The following is a 15290-nucleotide window of genomic DNA, read 5'->3' on the forward strand; positions in this document are numbered from 1 at the left end:
GCTTGCTCTGGTTTCTGGGAGGGAGGCAGAATAATAAGCATTGATGTTTCAAGGGACGATGCTATTGTTTGGATTTCTTTTTTTTTGTTGTTGTTTATTCAGATTGTCGTTGGGGAAGAGATGGCTTTTAACTCTTAATTATATATTTTGTTTTTATCAGAGCACAGATCTCTTTTCTCACTCCCCCCTTTTGACCTGCAACCCTTACTTTACTGCTTTCTTCTTTATCTCTATCTTTTCATCTGATAATCTACCCTGATAATAAACAGTTTGGTGCTGAATCCAGAGAGCAGAAAAGGCTCTGATTCCCTCCTGACCCAATAGGGACCTCAATGAAACTTTAAAATGGCATCCAGATCTCAGCTGTGCGTTACTGGATCTGTTAAAAGCAACACAGCCTCGTGAGTTGAGAGGGAGAAGGATTTTCCTACAGCAGTCTTCCACACTAAACAAGGTCATCCCATGTTAGGATGAATGTTTTTGTACTAGGAAATAGGCACTAGGAAAGGAAGAAGCAGCTGCTTGGAGAGGTGGAGCCTGTGTCGCAAGGATGAAGAAGATGCTAAGGATTAAGGGTCTAGTCACCTCTTGATGCACCAGGTATTTATGTCCATTATTCTCTTTAGGTTTTATGTGAATAACAGTCATAGATCCCCTGTGGGTTGAGAGAAGAACCAATTCCTTAATGTTTCCTTGAGGAATACTTTGAAACCTTCATAAAACATTCATATTTGATGGGGAGGAAAATCTACTTTAATAAAACATGTTTACTATTATTATGCTATACAGCAGTTGGTATTTTATGTATTTGAATATCACATATAACATACTTGCATCACTAGCATATATTATAAGGCTAAGATCACTTCACTTCATATTACTGGCTTGTTTATCTAACATTAACAGTTCATTTTACTGTAACCTCAAAATGAAGTATCTTAACTAAGTAAGCCATTAGAAAGAACTCATGTTTAAAGAACAGTTTCTCTTTTCTTTCTCCAAGATCCTGTTTCTGAATGTGTCTTCAAAGGCAGACATTTGTACCAGAAGATTGCTGAGTTCAGAATGATTGTTATTTAAGGCTTATCTTACAGTTGTGAAAGCAGGTCACAGTTAGGTTGGATTCCACTGGGCTGGGCACTGAATAAATGTATTGGACATTCAGAGGGGTAGGCTGTTGCCAAAAAAATGAAGGTGCTACTAGACACCTGACATGCCCTAAGGTGTTTCACCTGGTTGCTCCAAGAGGCCACAGAAGTCCACAGCAAGCTCTGCTTCATATTAGCCTTTCTCTGTCCTCATGTAATTATCTTCATGTAATATGAATATTCCATGTCAAACGAATCAGTATCTATTGTTGATGCAATTTTACTTATTGTAGATTATTTTTAATTAATGTGTATACATTTCAGAAATAAATGATAAAATACATCAAATTTTCAGTTCAGATGGGTGAGTACATGAATGCGATCTCCAGTGTTTTTTATACCTTTTAATGGTTGCTGGCATTTCAACTGTCATGAAACTAAGAGTAGTAAACACTTAAAGCTCACATATCATAAGTAAAATCTGCCACACTTCTTGAGGAAATGTTAAAATGCTCAACATCCATGTTCTCAACAAGTAAATAACACATTATAGGGCTACATTATGACCAGATTATATCTATTAGTTACTGCTGTGCACCATGTAAATCTCTAGATTCCCCCGGGAAATGAGAAAATCATTTCAGACTTCAATAACTAACAATCAGTTATTGCTCTGGGCAATAATAAAGCTGAATGCAATTACCTAAAGTGAAGTTAGCAGTGTAACAAATGAAATACAGATTTCTTTCTCTCCTAAAATAAATGTAGCATCTCCTCATCACACACTACTGCATGGTATAATAGGTTCTTCTAAACAGTGTATTGTCTGAACAGCTTATTTGAGATTTGAAATATATGTCATTAAAACTTATAAAAGTTACTTTTTTATGACATCACTTGCATGATTAGTGCTGGAATAAGACTAACGGCCATGAAACTGCAGAAGTAAAATGCTCATTCTAGGAAAATAGATTTCAAAACAAGATTCCCTGCTCCCAGTAGTACTCCTCTTCACATAGTAAAGACAAGCTACCCCAAAAGGGAAATAGAAAACTTCTGTTCATAAAATGCCTTTTGATCAGATTTTTCTCAAAACAAGTTAGAGCTGTAAATGCAGACTTCAGATTTATCCTACCTCCTCTCACATTAATTTATTATTTATTCTACTAACATGAAAATATACAGTCTGTTAAGGAGCAAAAATGTTTTTATTTTAAGCTGGATTTTTATAATTGAGAAGTGAAGTCCCTAGAGGCCAGAACTTTTCTTAACTTAGAACTAAATTGTATAAAATAAAGCATATGCATAAATGTTTGCAGAATCAGGATTTTTGCATATAATTCTGGAATGAATAATATCTATAGTAAGAATGAAGAGACTATATACTGGACAAAAGAAAGATACATGCAAAAAATATTCATGAGTAAATAACACTTTTTAGTTATAATACCTTTTTCCTTGTTATGTAGGGAAAGTATTAATTCTCCATGCTGAATTATTTCTAATTAATTATTTGCATGTATTTCCTCTTTGTCACTACAGAATTCAATTACACTGGAACAGATTTCCCAGTAGAAAGTTAATCCTAATTCTTAATGTTTTGGAAAACCATTTTTTATTTATAAATTCAGGTTGCATTTGAGAGAATGTTCCATAAAAGGTAGCTATTTCCAGCTACTCAAGGCTTGTTCTACACATAACATTGAGGAAATAGCTTATTATTGTACTGGGTATGTTTTTATACCTTTTCCTAAACTGTTTTTTTAACAGCTCCTTGGAAGCTAATGACCCCCCCCTTCATACTGCGTCCACTATTTTGCCATTGTGGTGTAGCTCATTAGTGTCACAAAAAGCTCATTTTTAGAATTCTTCAGGCAAAGAGTATCTTTTTGCCGTATATTTATATGGTGCATAGTGCAACATTAATATTACCAGCATTACTAGTAATATATTTACAAACCGTGTTGAAGTATTTACTGTTGGATCTGTGTGTCTTTCATTTGGGTGGATGTTTCACCTGAATAAAGACGCTGAGTCAGCTCTAAGGAGATGGAAATGAAAAGATGCCTCACTTTGTCAGTACTAACTCTGAGAATATCCTTTTTAGGTAACTTTAGCTTCTATTTAGATCATTCTGATAGAAATGTCATGAAAAAATAAAATCCACGTGGCCATAAAAAGCAAGGCACCATCAAGAAAAGCCACAATATGCAGCAGCTAGGATAACACATGACAGTGAGAAGCTGCATCATTTCTGTTCGATATTTTCTCAGTCAGACGGAGCAGTGCTTGGCAATTATTTGCAAGGTGTGAGGAGTTCCAGGTTGTTACCGCTCCATCCTTGTTCCACCCGCAAAACAAGGGTGAGAACGTGAGTGCTCTCCGTGACTGCTGCCCACCGGTAAGAGCTCGCGGTTAAGAGGCAAGCATCCAAATTCCTGATTCGGATAACATTTAGATATATTTTTCATAGGGGAGAATGAATCTCACAAAGCCATATCACAGTCAAGGGGAATTAAGGAACTAATTACTTTAAGCATTTGGGCCCATGGCTAGCCAGGAAATACAGGTTAGGTCTGTACTTACTTAGGTGCTTGGAAGTGCTGACACAGAAAGCACCCACATTATCCTTCAATTCAGGCTGTGTAAAAATCCCATCTGCTTTGCTAGCAGGTGATGCCAGGATCTTTCCAGGAAAGATCCTTCTGCCTTGTGTCAATCACTTGACATTACCAAAGGGAAAAGGTGTTTGTGGATGCAGCCCAGCGAGACACAGCATGCCATCTGCACTGCAAGGCAGCGGGTGCCTGCAAGGCGAGAGCACTCGGCACAGCCCCGGCCTCCCTGCAACAGCCAGGAGACGGGCAAAGACAGAGCGGCCCCAAACCTGGCCTCGAGGACAGCCTTCAGGTTGCTCCTCCACTCCCATGTTAATGTAGCTACTAGGAATCTTGTCAATTAGGTAAAGGCTGTCAGACTAAAAGACCTGCTTTCTAATTCTGAATTTGTTCTTCAGCTACTTAGGAATTTTTAACCTTGCATTTGTGTTTGTGGGAAGATATGGCACAGTAAGGCTTTCTGGATAACAAAAGAATAGAGAACACATTAAAGATATTTAGAAATAGCTGGTGAATTGGAAAAGTAGTTATTATTGAAGATACGCATCTACTGAAGCTACTACATTTTGCAGGGAATGATACCAGGCCACACATACTATAAGATGCTTGTCAATGCTCCAGCTAGAAATATACCATTCCAATAAAAAGTGAGGAGAACACAAAGGTTGGTAGGGAGTAAATAACATTCAGGACACAATTAATACACACAGTGATACAAATCTGTTAGCAAACTGGGATCATTAAACCATTTTTATAATGAAGCCAAACAGCAGTGGGAGGCTTTATCCTGGAAACAATTCTTTTTTAACTATTATAGGGTCATTGTGTCCAAACAGTTTCCCAAAGCAATGCTTTGATAAAGAGTATATATTCTGTCCTTAGATACAAACTCATGTAACGGAGCAATGATCAGGGTTAAGGAGGTGCTTTGATTCTGAATTTTTCATTGATGACATCATTTTTGGAGTATTTTATATGCATCTAACATCTGTATTTTAAAAAGCATCTCAAAAAATTGGAGGGACTGCAGAAGACAGCAACAAAAATTATTTAAGAGCTGAAAGAAATTCTTAACAGTAAGAGATCTCAGCAAGCCCAAAATCTCAGTAAGTACAGTTAATTATAAAGACAGTTACATTGGGGCCCGATTACAGTGTTTAAGCACCTTCACAGTGAGGAGATGCTATAGACCTCTTTACTAGGCAAAGACATGACAAGATTCAATAATGGCTGCAAGAGGAACTCAGACAAATTCAAATGAGAAATAAGGAGCAAATTTCCTTTGCTGTTACTTGTTGACTATCTGCTTGTTTTTAACTATGAAGAGAGCAAGCCATCAAGAAAAATGACTGATTTTCCACCTCTGGGTTTCCTTACCTCTAGATGGGATGCCTTCGCAGAATGCAGAACGTGTTTCATTCGGACTCACGCCACTGTGCTCAATAAGACCCAGTAGAGCAATAAGTGGACAAGTTTTAATAACATGCGATATACAGAATGTGAGAGTAGATGATCTAATCTTCTCCTCTGACTGTAGTCTGTGAATCTGGAGAACATAGGCACTGTTGTACAGGTGTCTGTGACTAACTGTACTTTCTCTGAAAGTAATCTGTCATGATGAGGGAGACACAACTCTGCAGGAGCCATCTTTACTTTGGTCTGGATCATGTAATCTTTTAATTTAATAATCTTATGACCCCTCTGTCTATATGAAATATGTAAATATCTAACACTGTCCACATAAAACAAACATACTGAGAAGAAATGAATGTTTCAAGCAGCCTTACTACTAACTGTAAAATAGATGTAAATAGGAGATGGGGCAGGAGGCAGGACTGGAGACAAGACCACAGCAGGGTCCATGGACCTCCAGGAGACAGGGCTGAGCACAGGTACCTACGGCTGTACGTATGGCACAGCTTAGGGCAGGTTTGGGTGCACAGGCCTGGGCTGAAATGGGGTTTTGGGTCCGTGAGTGGTCCTGGGGAGGCTGGGCAGGGCCCCGACATACACTTATCTCAAGGGTTCATTGAGGCAGTCTTTCAAGATATGGTACTCTCAGGGTCAGTAACCTGCATTGCCCTGGCATGTTATGCTGAAGCTGAGTTTAGTCAAGGCAGAAGGTACCCCAAATGTCAGATTTAGGTCCTGAAGAGGCATTCAGATACCCAAAGTTTCTTTTGTAAGAACACTAGTATGGAGTTAGACAATGGATCCATATAGCTTAATATCCTTTCCCTGGAAAGGGATCATAATCAAATTTTTAGGAATACAGTGTAAGAAGAGGGCAAATAAGAGTAATCTTTTCCCCAGCAAAATGTCCTCAGCTTTGGCAGGCTGTAGTTTAGGGACTTTCTGATTCACAACTTGCAGCCATATTCTTCTTTTCTTTTTTAATATAAACATATATAAAATAGCCTTTGATAGATCTCTCTTTCTTTATTGCTTTTTTAGCACACAACCAAAACCTCCTTTGACAAAGAATCCCACTATTTAATTTTGCGCTGTTTGAAAAACAAACTCCTTCTATTTGTTTTAAACCAGCTGCCTGATTATTTCATTTGGTGCCCTCATTTTTGATTTTTGGGAAACAGCAAATAATTGCTCTTTGTTTGCATTCTCTCTGCAAGTAATGACTTTGTGTCCCCCCTCTCACGTTATCTCTTTTCCAGGATGAAGAGTTTTAATCTGTTTAATCTCCTCTTGCACAGTAGCCAAGTCTGATCATCCTTGTTACCCACCTCTGTAACACTTTTTAGTTTTATATATCTTTCCTGCGATCGGATGATAAGGCATAGTATTCAAGATGCAAACACACTGTTGTTTTTATATGGTGGTATAACAGTAACTTCTGCTTTGTTCTCTATTACTTTCCAAACACTTCTGACTAGGCTATTTGTTTTTTTGACCTCTGCTAAGCACTGAGCTGAGATTTTCAAAAAGCTCTCTACAGTGACTCTAGGATCTCTTTCTCGAATGCTAAGAGCTCATTAAGGCTATGCCTATAGCAGTACATTAAACCCTGCCAGAGGGTGATCCTGGGCACTTGCATTTGATTACCTGTATTAGCAAATAGTTTTAACAGTTCCTGACACAGTATTGGCCTCTGTCATCTAGTGCTCTCTCAAACAGCTCCCAAGAACGGTTCAAGCTTCCTGAGGTATGAGTAAGTGTCAGCCAGGAATGATTACTAGTAAGTATTCTGAATGTTGCCACACAGTTTTGGAGGGTTAGAGAGAATATAATATGTGGGCATGTGTCGTAACCTCAGTGTCAGAGAACAGTCCTGGGTACACCTCATGTACACGTATAGATACAGTCCTGTAGTGCATCGTCTGTATGTGTAATTATTTTTCCCATTGTGTGCTTGCATTTATTGTTGCTGGACTTCATCAGCTGTTTTATATATCATAGCATGTTTCTGCTAATCTTTGAAGCCAATTTTATTTTGGATTGCTTTGAATTATTTTGTATCATCATAAAATATTGTTGCTTTACTATCGAGTCATTTATGACTGTATTGAATACCATGGGTTCCAGATAACGCACTACGGATATGCCACTATCCCACTGGTATGAAAACGGAGCTATTATTTCTCTCTCTTTATTCCAGTTTTTAAACAAGAGCAGTGCTTTCCCTCTTACGCCAGAGCAACTTAGCTTCGTGATGCTTTGGCTATCTAATTTTATTGTTTTGACTAGATCACCCTTATTCACATGGTTGGTTGACTCTTTCAAAGAAATCTAACAGATGCAGGAGGCATGACCTTTACCTACAAAAATCGTGTGGGGGAGTCTTCCTCCATATGTGACATCCATCCAGTTCTATCACTACTGTAGTTTCAAACATTTTCCTGGTACAGTAGTCAGACATGTTGGCCTGTAGCTCCCTAGTTTCTCCCAGTTGGTCTTTGTGCCTCACTTCCCCATTTGTAAAACTGTGATACTACTCCAATTACATATTATTTGCATACATATTTTATATATATATATATATACATGCACATATATACGTATATTTACATACATGTATTTTAGAGGTAGCTGTCTAGATTCAGTTAACAAGAGAAGACAGTCCCTACCATATAGAAAACCTGCTAATATAGTAGAATATAGAAAGTTCATGTTTATTCTACAACAAGGTGCCCAAACAAGCCATAACCTGCTTCTGTCTTGTAAAAGGGCCTGTTCCAAAGACCTTTGAAGTCAGTGGAAAGATTCTAATGGACTCAACAGGCTTTGGATCTGGCCCTCAAGTAGTAAAACCTTTGTTGAATGTTTATAGATAAACACTTAGTCAATGCTGGCTTAAAAAAAGGAAAAGGAAATAAATTAAATGCATCTTCCAGTGACATAAGCCTCATGAAGAATTAACTAAGATAAGCACTTACTCTAGTTGGTGCACTGTCGATCTGAACAATGCAGACAAAAATAATAATTAAAACATAGCTTCACGCTGAGATGAAACTTTCAAGAGTCTCTGCTGTGTTAAGCTTATGATTTTTCTGTTTTTGTATTTGCAAGCATAATTATGTCCCAGAGGCAACAGGAGCTAGTGCCTGTCAGTCCCCATTTCCCCCTCCTATAGGAGATTAATTTCTTTACACAGAAATCCAAAAGTTGATGCCAGAGCAATAATAATAATGTAAACAAATCTTTTATTCTTTTAATCTGGAATGCATAATTTAATGGCATAGCTGTATAAATAATGAAAATACCACATCTACTTTAGCCAATTAAGGGTAAACTGAAGGTAACATTTAATGTAGTATTGATTGACTATATCAACAAAATGACGGCAGACATCTGTATGGATGATAGCAGTTAGGAAAATGCTACCAAGTATATCAATACAGATTAAGTAGGGGTGGGATGGAGTAGACTTGATGGCTCGGAGTACTGGTAATGGAATATGAAGCCTTTCACCTCTAACACACTGATTCAAACCGGCCTAGGTCAATTTGTGACTGAAAGTCATTATCATCAGATGGCTCTTCAGTGAAATGAGTTTGTCCTAATGGCAGGCTGTCTGTGTCACAAAATGCACCATCTATCATGACTGACACTGTGTTGAGATTTTCAGCTGAAAGGCTAGAATGAGGGAGCGCTGGCTCCACGTTCCTGTTACCTGGGAAGCAGCAGTAAGGATAGTTATCCAGGGGTGTTCTGTCATGAGGTTTGTTGCAGCGGGTTTAGGAATATATGATTTCAGGGACCATATAGGTAAACAGTAACGGAGCAAAGAGCAACAGGAAGAACCCTGTGTGCAAGAGATTGCAATTGAACTGTAAGATACGACATGAACTCACAGACAGACAGACATGGTAAATACAGAACCACTTAGGCAGTACTGGTTAGCATGACAGATACTAGGATCAGCACATGATCCTTGTGGCTTAAGGGCATCAAGTTTTAGTAGATATCCTGCCAAACTTGTGGTTTTGGATGGACCTGAGTGAGGATATCATTATATGGAGAAAAACATGAAAGGGTTTGTTAAAAAAATGAACAAAAGGGCGACAGGAGCCAGTATCCTAGCTTAGTTAGAGGCAAGAAGCAAAATATTAATGCTAAGTGAGGAACAATACAGTATGGGAACAAAACATGAAAGGCCTTGAAAATTAAAGCACAGTGCTTACAGAGCCAGTGTAGAGATGGGCAACACTGGAGAGATGCAAGGAGCGGAGTCACATGGACAAAGCAATGAGCTAAGGGGATTATTTCTTACAGAAACCATTCCGGTTGGGTACGAGCAGAGCAAGACTATATCTGTCAAAGCCACCAAAAATGACATTGTTGTAACCGAAATACAAAGTGACAGGAGCATAAAAGAGAGTTTTAGCTATGTGGCTGGATGAGGAATGCTTTCTCTGCAGAAGAAACGTTGGCAATGGGAAACAAATATTTTTACCATAGGACGAGGACTAGGAAAGAAGGAATTAATGAGGGTGAAACTAAAAATGGTGAAAATTTCTCAGGGGTTGTAGAGTTCCTTTTCATGGAGTCATAATTCTTTATGACTTATTGTTTACGGATCCTTTAAAAAGGCTGCTGGGCATACACAGTTTTATTACTAAAAAACACCCAAAACTTGGTGACAAAAAGAAAAGCATGATTAGGTGAAACTGACCTAGAACTAAATGTGCTCTACTGCGAGGTCTTGCAAGAACAAACTCCTTAACAGTTCTCAGGATAATGCAAAACCATGCAGCCAGATGCTGATATTCCTTCATGGTTTTTTGTCTGATTACATAGTCAAAAAACATGTCTAATAGTTATTTGAATCTGATTGTTTTGCACATACTAATATATTTAAATATCCATAACCATGAATTGTGTTTAACTGAATCATGTTAAAACAATCAAGAAATCAAAGTACAGTACTGAAATACTTTGATGTATAGGGTGCTTAGTTTACCAGTAAAAGAAATAAAATAGTTTAAAATTCTGAACACTCAGAAATTAGAAAAATCAGATATAGTGCCCACAATATGTGTGACACACCCTGTTCCACATGGGACAGTACCCTAAGAATAAATCATAATATTGTGTCCAGTGACCTGCCATATTTGGAAACTGCCTTGCTACAGAAATGACTGGAGAAAATTCTGTGGCTTGGTACACTTGTCAGAGTAGGCAAGCACAGAGACGCTGATCAATCAACTTGAGGCTCTTTCTGCACTCTGTACTGGGAAAGTTCAGCAGGGTATGGCTTTGACTCCCTAAGCTGCAGAGGTAAACAAATGCAAATATTCCTTTCTGTGTATCTTGGCTCACAGCGGAGGGTTAACACTTGATTGTCAGCTGCTGCTTTGCAGGTAGCAAAGCGTGTTCTTGTCATACTAATCAGTACACTGTTCAAAGGGTCAGTGGTTTATTTTTGCACCACAATTAATGAATCATCTGTTGCAAAGGACCTACCATCATCTTAAGGTGATGAAAAATTACTTAACAGAGCAGGTTAATAACTTCCTACGTATCTGTTTTTAGGATCGCAAATGGAACATCACACTGAAGTGGGCTTTCATGAAATGACCATGCCTATTACTTTTAATTCTACATGTTTTGCACAACATTTCTTACAGCCTCCTAGGCAGACAAAAAAAAGCCGTGAAAACCCAAAGCAGGCCGGGAAGGAGAGATGCTGAACTATCCCATGCCCAGCTGAACTTCCAGCCTGCCCCGGCGCCCCCCCGGCAAACCCCACCAAGCACCCCAGGCAGGCCGGGCCGGAGGGCACCGCGGCGCCCCGCCGCACAGGGCGAAGGCTGCGGCGGGGGTGAGGGCCGCGGCCGCCTCACCCCCGGGCGGGCCGGGGCCGGTGCCGGGGTCCTCCTCCGGGCGCAGCTGCGGGCGCAGCTGCGCGGCGCCGCGCAGGCCCAGACCGGCTGCCGGCGGCGGGGCGGGCGGGTGCGGGAGGCGGGGCGCTCCCGCAGGGGCGGCGGCGGCGCCCCGCGAACAGGAAGTCCGTCCCGCCGCGGGAGGAGGCGGAGTTCGCCCGCTCAGCCCCAGAGGTACCGAGCCGCTGCCGGGGGCGCGGGGGGGCGCGGGCGTGAGGTCCGGGCGGCACGGCGAGGCTCGGCGGTCGCCACGGCAACCGCCCCCCGCCCCGTCGTCTCGGGGCGGCGGTTGCGCGCTGCCACTCCCCTCCCCCCGCCGTTCTGCGGCGTCCCCATTGGCCTCCGGCGACGGAGCGCCCGAATTGGCGGGCGCCCCGCGGCCGGGCCGCTGTCCGGCTTGTGCCTTCGCCGCCATTGGTCGACAGGAAGCGCTCGCCTTCGCGATTGGCCGGAGCGCGCCGCCAATCCGGGCGGCGTTGGGTGTGCCCGGGTGCCGCCTTCACGATGTGGGCTGAAGGGACGGGGATGGGGGCGAAGCGGGGGCAGCGGCGGGAGCTGCCGCGGCCATTTTGAATGTGGGCGGAAAAAGCCCTTTGCCGGCCGTTGCTGGGTCGGGAAGGGCAGCTGCGCCGGGGGAAGGCGAGGCCGAGCAGCCCTGCGCGGGCGAGGGCTGCTAGCGCTGCCCTGGCTCTCCTCTCAGTGTTACCTGTCTGCCTGTGCCTGCTTTCCCTTGGTGCCCATTGCCAGGGGGCTGCCAGCGCCCAGGCTAGGTCTCTGGCTTGGTGTGGTTTATTTCCAGAGAAATGACTCCCTTGCCAAAGGCTTGTGCTGGTGAGGGAGGCCGGGCCTTGTGCGGGGGATGCCAGGGTGGCCGAGCTGGCCAAATCCCTGCTCCCCTGCTCTGGTGCCTCTGCGCGAGGACATATCCAGCCCCATGGCATTTTCTCATGAGCTTCGCCTTTTGCGTGCCATCTGCCAACGTGGTTTGGTTGGGTTTGTGTGTGTGTATAAAATCCTGTCTGTGTGGGATTTCCAGGTGTCTGGAAACGGGACAAATAGCTACTGTCTATATGCAGACTGACCCCCCGCACACAAATGAGTCCAGCATGTGTTAGAGCAGCTCTGTGTGCAGTGTGTAATTGATCTGTGTATGGTCAGCAAACTGCACGTACTGCAGTGGCTGTCTGTACCCGTGCAATAAATCTGATAGATCCAGGACTTGTTGAGCTTGCTGTGTTTAGCTAACAGGTGTGATGTGTTCTGGATACATTGGAAGCCTTTGTGTTTTCTGCAGAGTCAGTTGGTCACACCTATGTTCAGAAAATCCTGCACAGAAATATGGGAGCCACAACCTTCTTAAATGCGAAGTGTTGTCAGGGACTGCTTCCAGCTTGCTCATGTGGTTCTCAAACCGCTCTCTGTTACAGCGGCATGCGTAGTTATGCGGACAGAGCATAGTACCAGCAAACGCCTTTAACAGAACTTGTGGTGTAGGCTAGGCTGTATGCACGCACGCGCACGTTAATTCAACTACATGTCGTATGGGGCTCAAGTTCTTTGCTGTCAGGGACCAGGCTCGTTCCTAATGTAAAGAGCTATCTGCTGTCAGAACAGGAGAGTACCTGTTAACCAAGATGTGTTGACTCTCTTCCAGGCTTTGCTACTGACGTGTTACTTCCGTAGTGGAAAACTGTAGAAAGTAATGTTTAAGGGATGAAGAAAAATCTACTGGGAAAATTGAACCATTTCTTAAGTGGTGTTATTTGGCCTGTTTTCCTTGTCTGAATCACTTCACCTCTTGGTACAAAATGGGCTAGGGACAAACTTAGTTGTTCAGTAAATAGCTTTTCTGCTCACAAAGGCAAAATTTGGCAGATGCTTTTGTTGGCATGATTATCTTTGATCATGAATGGGTACAATTTACCCTTCCAGGCCTTGTCTTCTGTCTTCATGAAAGCCTTGAATAGATAAGCTTACTTCAGGTCAGTACTTTTAAGTATGACCATAGAGAAAATACAGAAAAAAGGCTGACTTTAAACTAAATCACATCTATGCAAACAACTGACTTTTTTTTTTTAGGAAATGACAATTGCTCACTTTTTCTGTTATTCCTGTTTCAATATGTAAATCCTTTTTATGATGTGATTTATTAAATTCAACAAAGCAGAGATTACAATTTTATAATCGACTTCTTAGTCTTCCTAAAATAGTATTTTGTGTCTGCAAAAGGACTATAAAAATATCATAGTGTTTTTAACGTAGATACAGGGCTCTTCAAATATCTGTTTTGAAAGATTATTGCAAATAAAACCACTAAAATAGAGATTCCTGTTAACATTGGTAAAACTTCTCTTGTAACTAGCTTTAAATCTTATATCTATATATGTGCACACTTGTATATACCTGTATTTCTATTAAGTTTCTTAAAAACATGACCATCCCTCCTTTTGCTTTGGATGCAAGCAGCTGAGTTCACAAATTCAATGACTGTATTGTATTTAATGAACTGGCTTTTTCCCCGCATCTTTCTTTAAAAGCAGATTTTAGCAAAGTATAATATGAAACAAGATATCTATACTTTTTTTTTTTTGGTAAAATCATGAATGAAGACAGTGCTTTTGGTACTAGTTTTTCATTTTCGTAAACTTGAATTAAACAGAGTAAGTTCATATGCTTTGGAGGATTCCACATACCCTTCTGCCAGTTCATTGACTTCTTCATAGGTCTTGACATTACACTCTGCAGCTTCTCAAGAAAAGGAAGCCAATTTGTGCGCCAGTTTTATAGCAGCTACAGGGAAGTTCCCTAACTCACTATTGGCCTCAAACAGAGCATGAAGACCTAGTCGTATAAACTATTATATTAATCTGTGATAGTGCCCAGTGTATAGAGAGGATTTACTTTGTTCAAATATTGCAGTGAAATCCTGCAGCTCACTCTTGAAGAAGGACTTGAGTTCAGTGCAGCTTATGACAGTACCTCTGGGAAACATCCAATTTTTTTAGACTCAACAGAGAAAACAAGCTGAGTTCTTTTACAATGCAGTGAAGATATTTTCCATGACTTTTTCTGTGTAACTTATTTCTTGATACCATGAATTAGTTTTTGTTTCTTAGATAGTTTTTAAAATCTTTCTAAAGAAACCAGATGACGACTATCACGATTAGTTACAATTAATTGCAGTAGGAATTTTAGTTTTTCCTTGAGAATTTTCTCAGAACTAGGAAGTTCTTGGTTTTGTTTTCCTTCAGTATCTTTCTGTATTAATCACTCTGAACTGTTCATTAGGCATTACAAGCAGTGACTTACAGATAATATAATAAGTACACATAGAATAAAATGCAAAGGATATTTTGGAAAGTCTTTATAAATCTCTAAAGTATGCTAAAGTTACAAAATGGAGTTCAAAGTTAATTGTTATGAGGATGAGTCATAGATGATTGTAAGGTAGGGACAAAGAAACTAACAGTTTTCTTTTACAGCAGTTATAATATAGTTACTGCTGAGAAAAGGCTGTGAAAGTATGTTCTCTGATACAAACTCTGTTTTAAATTTTTCTGTTATTTCTTTGTAGATTATTTAATTTGCTTGCAAGTTTATATTTTACTGAGGAAAAAATGTGAAGAGAATTACAGAATACATAGAAGCTGATCATTTTTTTAAATAAAAAATGAAGTGCTTTTCAATGCAATGGCTATCCTCATTTCAAATGAAGTCTGCAATGATTAAATATTAAAATGATCGATGGTTTAAATTAATATAAAAACTTTTCAGGAGATTATTACAAAGATTAACATTTTTAATGTTTTAATACTTCCATAGTTTATCAATCACAGGCCCAGTGAAACTGTTTTTAGTTACCTAGCTGATGATCTCATATATCACTGCAATATTATGCACAACATAAACCTCACAGTGTTGTTGGTAGAAGAGATGAAGAAACACAATTTATGTTACAGCTCTTTAATAATCAGTTTTGGTGTTGAAATATTTTTTGACATACTGAATGAGCAAGTAGATTTTTTCTCCTCTGGAAAGGAGATGAAAAGGAAAGACAGCTTTGGGAATGAAATTAAGCTAAGTGTTGTTTGCAATTTAGAAAGGAACTGTGTTTCATGTAACGACAAACATAGGTGGTCACTGGTACTGTTACAGAAGAAGAAAAAGTGCTTGCATGTGTTTTTCCAAGTAGGACTTGCATTAATGCAGCTTTAATACCCCCAAATTGTCTGCGACAGCCTATG

The 15290-nt window shown here is 40.4% G+C and overlaps 1 protein-coding gene across 2 annotated transcripts in view; it reads left to right on the top strand.

Moving 5' to 3' along the window:
- The first annotated feature begins 11088 nt into the window (after positions 1–11088).
- Positions 11089–15290, top strand: part of TRIQK (triple QxxK/R motif containing) — a 60789-nt gene continuing 56587 nt past the window's right edge. For both annotated transcript variants that reach the window (XM_026099775.2, XM_026099776.2), the window contains exon 1: positions 11089–11220. The gene's annotated coding sequence lies outside the window, so the exon portion shown is untranslated. The remainder of the gene's footprint in view (positions 11221–15290) is intronic.

The sequence above is a fragment of the Dromaius novaehollandiae genome, chromosome 2 (assembly GCF_036370855.1).
Source record: "Dromaius novaehollandiae isolate bDroNov1 chromosome 2, bDroNov1.hap1, whole genome shotgun sequence".
NCBI classification, from domain to species: Eukaryota; Metazoa; Chordata; class Aves; order Casuariiformes; family Dromaiidae; genus Dromaius; species Dromaius novaehollandiae.